Below are 10,000 nucleotides of genomic sequence, written 5' to 3'. Positions count from 1 at the left end.
CCAAGAAATTTGTCATCCAGAGAAGAGAGACTCCTTATAAGGGCTCTTCTCAAACTGAGGCGTACAGAAGGTAACTTTACTGCCAAGCGACTCATGAATGAGGCAAACATCTCGGAAAGTGATGTCTTAGTTCGCACTGGGTACTTTAGTCTTTTATCTCCAAGCCCGGAAAAAAGGGCTGCTTACTAACAATGACAAGAGCTTACGCGTTGCATTTGCCAAAAAGGTGAGAGAAGAGTATGACAAGGAGTTATGGACTCATAAAATTGCTTTCTACTTGGACGGAGTTGCTTTTGCGCACAAGAAGGGGTGGTGAATGGTAAATGCGAGACTTTGCGAGACGGCGAGACCAGCGTTTTTCTTTGCGAGCCCGAGACCATTCTCGTTCCCAGAGCTGCGATCCTCTTGGCCAGCGCCTCGGATCGAGAGCTCTGGCCGGTTCCAATTCAATCTCGTACCCAGAGTCCTCGGGCTTTTTGGCCAGCGGGTGAGCGCCCGGAGAGACTCTGGGATAATCGACAGGTCTCAAAAACCGCTGATTGGCTAAGGTTGCCTTTCAAGGACGCGTGCGCAAGACGGTAACCACTGACTTATTTATTGTTCACTGGCGAAAAACATGGCTGCCATCGGGTGTTTATCCGATCTCCGTCGATAAAAAAAAAGACCTTTTTCAGGCCAGTAAAACGGACGAATGTTTTGACTGCATAGTGCGTTTTTATGCCAGCGAGATTATCTTTTTAGTTGTGGGCCACCGTACTTCTTAGCCAACAGTGCTACGAGGGAAATTCAGCCTTTAACAATTTCAAGGTCAACGCGAGTCCAGGTTGCTGTGACAGTGTTTGAGTGGAAATTTGTTTGTGGAGCTTACCGGCTAATGAATGAACCATCTTGATTTCAATTCATGCGTTTATCTTTTAAAAAGTGGAGCAAAAAATATATCACTAAATTTCCAAATGGTTTCTCTTTCGACTAAATATTTGCACACTGTTTCCGCGGGGGCCCGCATCTAACAGAAAATGTTAAGATTTTTTGCATTTTTCTTCAAAATTAAGTTGTTAAAATGGCCATTCAAGTGGTCCATGGAGGCAAATTTATTAAGACGGAGGAAAAAAAAGAAATGCATGACGTCCCTGAAAAGTTAGAAATGTATTTCAGTCGTTTAAAGATAAATTTTAAAGTGAATTTAGCACCAATGTCATACATAACATGCCATATAAGCACCTCATATTGAATACACTAGAAGGAAACCTTTTAGTTGCAATTATATTTTGCTTTAGTCATTTCAAGCAAATGCCAATCGTTTGCTTCCCTCCAAATTATAGAAATAAACATAGACTAGGTTAACTCTGAACAGCCAAAACAACAATACCGGTATTCCAAGTTGAAAATTTGATTCAGAAATCCAGCTCACTAGCAGGAGGGATTTTACTGTTACAAAATATTACTACAGCTAATAATACACTTTCAACACATTGTAGTGGGTTAATGTGACAACAAAAATAATTAATCAAGAATTGGTTTTATCTTCCAGCAATAAAACAGCAGGAGGATATAAAATTAGGTATCTTCAAAGTTTAGAAAACTTGTTGAAGGTGATTCAGTGCTATTATCCAAAACAAATTTCATGCTGGCCTACTAAATACTTCCAGTGCAATAGATTATTTAACCTCTCTTTGTGGACTCTGGTTGCAACACAGTGGTTTCAATAATTTAAATCCCCTTCCATTAGACTTAACTTTTAAAAAACTCAATAACTTCATATTTATGTAATAATTGTTCAAAGCCATCGAGCAAAAGCATACAAAGCTACATTTGAAAGGGGTGTAATCCCATGTTGGAGTTTTCTGGAGAAGACTTTCACAGAAATAACTGCTGTTACCTTTCCATATGGAAAAAATATTTCAACATCAGGTGCAATGAATTTTTAGCAATTATTGCTTTAAAGAATACTAATCATTCCTACCATTTCCAAGGATGAATAAATTAAAGTTGAATGCAGCAAGTGTAAGAAGTAAAAAAAGTGGCATATTTTTTCAAACTGTAATATATTTCCATTCTTGATTTAGTCCCTGGATAGTATTAAACAATGGTGGTAAAGTAAACAAACTGCCCCAAGGGGGGCTCCCTTACGAAAATGACAGGGGTTCTTTTTGTTCCTTTTTGGAGAAAAAAATGTGGATTTGTACTGCTTATGATGCTGAGACCAAACAGCTGGCGGAGTTGCTGCAGTACATTTATGGCTATCAATCTGAAAAATGACTGGAACTGTAAGACAATTTGGTACATGAGCAAATAACTTTTACTTATGAATAATGCATAAGTAAAAGTTATTTGCCAGTCATTTGTCACTTTAGAACTGGTTCCTCTAAGGGGTCAGATTTCTTTAGCCTACGTCCACAAAACAGAGTTCTGTTACCTCCTGAGCAAACTGCATCCTCATGTTTGGATTCCCATTGATTTAATGACTTTAATGATATAGGCAAATTTGTTCTACAATATGTACTCAAATACCATTATAGTCTTTATAGTTTACTTCTTGAGCCACCAGCTTCAACTTTGATACTTTGTTCTAAAAGCCAAAGCAGTGCCAAGCAAAGCATGGTGGAGGTGATGATTAATCACTTGTTTTGGTTCAAATGAAGAAAAAGAAAGTCAAACTAACAATAGCACTTTAACCCTTTCACCCCTAAACCGGCCATACTTTGCATTTTACTTTGTCTAACACCAGACGATTTTACTTGTCAATGGGGAATCCCCAGGAGTCAATGGGTTAATCACTCACTAAAAAATGTCCCAATAAAATATTATGTTCCACTAACGACCAAAACTGTACTAATAATTTGAATTACAGCTAAGGTCTGTCAAATTTCCATCTGAGTTACCTGACAGCTCTTACAGTACTTCTCAACATAAAGAAAATAAAGTCTGTGGACTTAAACATTCCAAAATAGAAATGTTGTATATTCCAAATATTGTTACGTAAACTCTTCAAGATTTACCTGCTTCAGGAACTTCAAATCAATGAATATTTGGAATAATTTTCCTGGACTCCTGCAAACTATGTGCATTTTTTAATGGTTTGCCCTTTAAAAGTAACACTCAGAAATAATAATGCAAATACAACTGAGGCTGTTTTGCCTTATCTACAAGACAAGACAACAATATCCTTTATTCAAACACAATCAATATTAAAGTAATAATACATGCTTGTGGTGGCATGTGCTAATTATAATAAAGATACACTACAGGAAATAAAAGCTTAAAACTAACTATGTGACAGACATAGAATATCTACACATAAGGGATAAGAAAAATAAATCAATTGCTATCCAAAGATCTTATTGCAAATACACCAAAAGGTAACGGTTGATTGACAAGTTCCTTGTGCAAAATGGTAGAGCATGTTTGAAGTCCATCAGGACCAAGATGAGAAGTTATGATAAAAACTCTAAACATATTTTTTACCAAAATTATTTTACTACCATCAAACCCAATGATACCTTATGCATGGGACACAGTTTCTAGCTGCAGCTCCAAATCACATAATATATTAATAAATTTTGCCATCTAAGAAAAGAACAAACATGTGGGGTGTAACCAAAAAAAGTCCAAGGCAATAATGCTTCCTTTCAGCGTTTTCAGGAAAAACTATCCACTGTCAACCATACTTGACTCAAAACAGATTCCTTATCCAACAACACATGACAGTCCCCTAAAAACCAAAATTACATCATTAATGCTTCCAGAAAACAACAGTCTAAAAAAAAAAAAAAATTTGCAAAACAGTCACGAACCTGAATCTATAGAGATCTATATACATCTGTACCTACACTTCTGTTCTTCCAAACATTATTTTAACTAACATGGATTTTGATTTTGATTTTAAACTCAAATTAATTGCAAATCCATAACTTGGTAACTACTTGAACGCAAGGATCGTTGAGTTGTGACTGCTAAGAAGTACAATAACTTAGACATTCACCAGAAAAGGGAATATAAATGATTAAGACGAATCCAGTTTATTTTCACATCAAAAGAGAGCAGCGTACAAAGATAAATGGACCGTCGCGATATTAAAGCATTTCTTAACGTGAAATTTATACAATCATGATGGAGATATAAAGCTAGACGAACGCTAAGCGGAAAAACAAAATTGTAAATTATTACTCACAAATTAGTTTGCGAAGTCATCTTTTGCACACCATCCGACTTAGTCTCGTCACTCTCGCCATTATATGAACTTCATGCAGTCGCTCCTTTCGGTTTAAATCCACAACAACACCTTTAGGAAGTGCTTTCTCAAGACCATTGGAACGAAAAAAAAGTCATTTTTGACATTTTCTTGTGGAAAAAACAACGTAAACGTAGTCCACATCTCAAGCTTAACAAACCATGGGCAGCTTTAACAAACGAGAAAAACAGAGTCCGGTTCATCTTCCACTAGCAGCGAACATTTACACGAGAAGGAACCAGATAAGGGACAATATCTTTTGGATAACAACCGCCGATCTCTCTAAACTTCGTACAGAGGTAAACTAGAAATGTCGAAGGCGCAACTCAACCGATTATTAAAATTTGAACAAATGTACGAGCGGCCTGGTGAGAGGTTAAAGTACGTGGGAAAATCTCATTTGTCGTCCGCCATTTTGAAACATTGATGGCGGGAAATAAGTGAGCATGCGCAGTGGTTTTTGAGACCTGTCGGGATAATCGACTCCATTTTCCCAGAAAACTTGGGTTCCGGTCTTGTGACGTATGGTTGAGTTTAAACGGAAGCAGAAAAGAGAAAACCGTTAACAGTAGAAATGGCGGGTTGAAAGTGTTTGAGAAACAAGAATTTTAGCCTTACACACAAAGAAACTGGCATGGAGAAATGATCATTGGCTTGCTGTAAGAACAAGTAAAGATGAAACCTCTGACGCTTTCGGTGAGTGTATTTTTGGTGTTTCAGCGTACATTCCACCGTACAGAATGCAATGAGAATTCCATCGTGCAAGCAACACGATCGACAATTTTTTTTTTGTGGAAACGACACAAATGTCCTCCTCTTCTACAAGTTGATGTTTCCGTAATTCTGAATGGCTTCGACAAGACCTTATTCCACGGATTTCTCCTCAAAGAGACTGATGTAATGTTTTCCCACGGTACTTTTGCAACAGCAACAGTAATCACTTTTTAGCAGTTTTAGCAGCGTGGGAAAATTCCCGTGCGGTATATGACATAATGCAAACCTCGTCGTTTAATTATTTTTGTGATTTATATATTTTTGAGGTAGAAAAAATCAATCAGCACTGAAACTTGTTTTAGATTTTGAATCTCCCTCCAAATTCTGGGGCTTCCGAATTACTTACCGACTTCCTGTCGGACTGCCATTGTTACGCAAGCGGCCAATCAAAAATATAGCTCAAATCGATTATCCCAGAGTCTCTCCGGGCGCTCACCCGCTGGCCAAAAAGCCCGTGGACTCTGGGTACGAGATTGGTTCCAATTTAACAGTCCGCGATTCACGAACCGATTCACGGACTTCCGATCGTTCTGCGCAGTCTCGATTCTTTTTCAAAATGGCGGACCAAGCCAAGTCTCTTACACGAGGCGTTGAATCATGGAATGGAAATTCTAGATTTAAGCGACATCACATTGAAAGGAAAGAAGTACGAGGGTTTGAAGCTATCTGTGCTTGTCATTTCGCCGTTAAATATCTCAAATACACGATCAAATTTTTAAGATGAGAGAGGGAGGACTGAATTTTAAAAGAGGGTTCGGTTGACAGGAGCTGACGACAGGGATCAAGTTGCACTGAATTAAATGCTGTACGTGTTAAATACATCCGAGTGATAATACTTTCGCATGTGAAATGTTCTAAGCTCCATTGAAGTAGAGACAATAATATTATAATGCGTAAGTAAACAACCTTGAAATTAGCATTTATTACTGAAAATAAATGATCACATATAGTGGTAATAAATTATTTTCTTATGTTTTGCAGCTAAAAGCCTGCCTAATGGTCCTAATGTTATCAATTTTGTCTGTTGCCTAGGAATTATGTATACTTTGTTTATCAACTTGTAATAATCATAATGAACACTACTTTATTTAAGTGTCAATGGATTTAGCACTACAGAACTAATTGGGGAAACGAATGAAATTAACTCAAATCAAATATGTTTTTTGTGGATGTGGTAAAACCGGAGTACCCGGAGAAAAACCTTTCGCAATATAGAAGAGAACCAACAAACTCAACCCACATATGACGCTGAGTTTGGGAATTGAATCCAGACCACATTGGTGGGAGGCGAGTGCTCTTACCACTGCGCAACCCCTGCTCCCTGACTGACTGGATCAAATCTGTATATTTGCACCCAGTAGTTAATTTACTCTGTAACTGTTGAACTTCAAAGTTAAATTTCAGTTAAAATGAATCCAACCTAAATAATTATTGTTTGATTCCCAATAATTTCCTTTGTATTTTAAACCTACTGATGAAAAATAATGATGTTGGGGGACAAATCTTGATCAAAATGTAACTACATGCAGGATGAAGTCATTTAAGTTGCCTGAATTTCACAAAAATATTAATGTGTTTACATATTTTTAGAAAATATATATCATTGGACACCTTGTTCTTACATCTTGGCACTAGGAAAACTGAGGAACTATATCTCTCTTTTTGCACAGCTTCTTGCACTGGTCGTTGATATCCTTAAGGGTAACTGCCTTAATTGCATCTCCAAAAACCATGTCTTCCATCACAATTTTTCAAAATCTGCTGAGGTTTTGCTCCACTATTCATCATTGTTGACAGTTGTTTGATATATTCACTGTTTTATTCAGTTAACAAATGATGCAAAATACCATTAATATTTTTAATGTGAATTTTAACAATGATTGATCACAAATAAATTATTATTCATGGTCTTCATCTTCAGTTTGTTGGTTTGAGCAAATTATTGAAAGTAATAAGATAAATGACTAACTTTGTTGTTCTAAGAGTTATCATAATTTTATTATTATTGCCAATAACAGGCACACTGTATTTTGTGTGTAAATATCATTGCACATTCTAAATTATAAAATAATTAGGATAGTAAACGCACTCCATTAATATCGGTCAATAGCTGTGTTTAGATGAGAGTATGTAAACACAGCTATGACATCACATGAATTTTGATTGGTTATGTGTTGTCAGATGCACCTTTTGATTGGCTGGTTGGAAATATGGGTGTGTATGTTATGCAAACCCTCGACTGTGTCTCGGGTTTGCTTAACTGTCAAGAATTCTCTCAACTGCTCTTGGCATTTAGATGAAGCTATGTAAACATGGACAACGTCCTCTACTGCTTAAATAACACAACAAAATATAACTTTTTGATCGGTTGCTTTATCTCAAGAGAAGCACTTCGGGAAGGCAGTTTTCTATTAAGCAATAGCCATTGAAGCAGATTCAACCAAGCCTTTGCCTGTTGGGTGCATCTGGCAAAATAGTCCAAAATGCATGTGGGGCTTCTCTTTTATGGTGCAAACAGGGACAGTCTGAATTATGTTGATCTCTTTTTAGCTGACTAAACATTCGCTCTGACGATGGGCTAACACTCGGAACGTCAGCTTTCCAAATCAATCATGGTGGTAATTCCACCTTTATGAAAATATGTCATAAAACCAAATTTTCCTGTTAACCGTGACACTATATGCAATCAATGTAACATGGAGACAATTTAGCATGTAACGGGGTCCTCTGAAAATGAGAACCCAAAAGTTGTTTTTCAGTAGCTGTGTACCAGCAGGAGAATCCTTCAAGTTCTCCTCTGGATAAGAAACTATCCAGACGATGAAGGTTGTCAAGATCACTTGAGATTGAACTTGACAGGAATTTATCCATTTTTTGGATAGCCCCCATCCCCCCTTTATCCCCATTTTTCATCAGGGGCTGTAGTCCCTTTTCATCAGGGTTGCTCTCAACTGAAGCCTTTTGTATCAACCTTAGTTGTATGATTTTCTTATAACTAATGCAAACTGGACATGGAAGGAATCAAGTTCCAACTTTAATACGATATTACACAAAGAAAATATACGTACAAATTTCATTATTGCAATAAGAGAATGTAACAAAAAAGTACGCGATAACCGGGTTAGCTGTTGGCTTAATCTTTTCTTCCTCACCACGGACATATTCAAAAGGAGTCAAGGCTTTGCGTTGTTAAACACATGAACAATAATTACACCGTAAACACATGAATCGATCGAGCTTAGTCAAAAATCCTGCGTAACATATAACCAGCTGACCTTGCTCCTTTTTTTCTCGCGTCCCACACCTGGTGAAGGACGGGCTCTGCTGCACAGACTTCCTTCTTTTAGATCGGATAACCGACTCGTGCTGAGCTTTCGAATGAACGACCGTCTTTATAAACTCCTGAAATGTTGTGACCGTAACGTAGCAAGATCTACATATTCGCGATGGTAATAAACCATCGTCGACAGAGATTTTCAAACCAGAAAACTCTTCTCAATCCCGTACGATTCCTTCCCTAATTGTCTTTTAACCAAATAAATCCAAAGGATGGTTGTTACTAATAATATATCTGTTGCAAGTACGGCAAACAGAAAATAGAATCCCTTCGGCCATTCTCTTCCGATTTCTTCCGGTTATCATTTTTATTGTGTTCCCATCTGACCAATCAGTGGCGAGAACGGATTGGAACCGGCCAGAGCTCAACCGAGGCGCTGGCCAAGAGGATCGCAGCTCTGGGAACGAGAATGGCCCGAGAGACAGAGCTGAAAAACGACTGCGCAAGTCACTGATCCGCGGCACGAAACGCAGGCTCAAGGGCGCGCTCATTCAAAAAGACTATCTGTTCGCCGGAAAATGACAGCCGTTGATTAAATCAAAAAAATAAGGTCGCTGTTTGAAAGATAAGGATTTTGTCACAATTTTTGACGAGTTTTGATGTTTTTTCAAAAATTGAAGGGGTGTACAAATTGTGTAAAAATTGTTTTCGCGCGGTAAATGCACCTTTCGTGTGACTATACGGTGAATGGAGTTAACGAGCGCTGCAATGCTTACTTTTTTGACAGTGTTGGCTTTTGTCGCAAGTTTCTCGAACGGTTTTTGCAAGTTGTTGGTTTTCTGGGAGGACCAGAAATTCCCTTAAACCCTGTTTTGGCGATGTTCGGCCGGTGGAATTGGTGAGAGCTTCGAACTTATCGGTGGAGACTAGTTCGTCGAGTGGTTGCGATACAGGACAATGCCTCTTTGTCTGTGTCGGTAAAGAGACATTGAAAAACCTTATGACGTTCCAGATACTCTCTATAATACTCTGAACAATAAAGGAAGACAACTGGTGAATTATAGACCGGGTGGTGAATGGTGACACGCTTACAAAAGATATTTTGGCAAGCATGCTGAAAGCGATATTAAAATGGAGTATGCAAAGATACAAGAACTCAGGCAAATTGAGCTCCACGTTTCTCCAAATTTTAAAACGAATTTATAATTATCATGAAAGCAAAATACATCTTTCGCTCTTTACACAGCATTTTTTGTTAAATTTATAGAAGAGCGATGAAAGCCAGCCCCAACAGAAACTGAGATAAATCGGTGAAAAGATTATACACTGTATGATACACAGAGAGCAGGCAAAAAAGTGCTTCATCCTGGAAAGCCCACTTACTGACATTAAACAGCTCAGAGAAAATTAATTTGCCCCTTGATTTGCTTGCCTTTTAAAATAAAAATTCATCAGATCCTAACCTGATCAAGAGACGTCATTAATGTTATTTTTCTTTCAGAAAGTAAATCCTTTTTTCCATATTTAACAATTGACAAGAAACTACAAAAATTTTACAAGGATCAGTTCAGACAACACAGTGCATATTGCAAAACTGATCTAAACTTGAGACATTTCACACATGCATGCTACATTGTACTTGATGGGTTTGAACAAAATCTTTAGAGCATAGACAACTAGGAAACATCCCTAAAAGGGGCATTCCACAAAATTAATAT

General features: G+C 37.7%; 1 long non-coding RNA gene across 1 annotated transcript in view; it reads right to left on the bottom strand.

The window, feature by feature from the left end:
* Positions 1-9,453: 9,453 nt before the first annotated feature.
* Positions 9,454-10,000, bottom strand: part of LOC138019249 (uncharacterized) — a 2,675-nt gene continuing 2,128 nt past the window's right edge. The window contains exon 2 of the long non-coding RNA XR_011126120.1: positions 9,454-10,000. This exon is cut by the window's right edge and continues 711 nt beyond it. This is a non-coding gene — a long non-coding RNA (uncharacterized lncRNA).

The sequence above is a fragment of the Montipora capricornis genome, chromosome 10, assembly GCF_036669925.1.
Source record: "Montipora capricornis isolate CH-2021 chromosome 10, ASM3666992v2, whole genome shotgun sequence".
Taxonomy (NCBI): Eukaryota; Metazoa; Cnidaria; class Anthozoa; order Scleractinia; family Acroporidae; genus Montipora; species Montipora capricornis.
The sequence above is the reverse complement of the archived record's forward strand: the minus strand, read 5'-3'. Positions and strand labels throughout refer to the sequence as shown.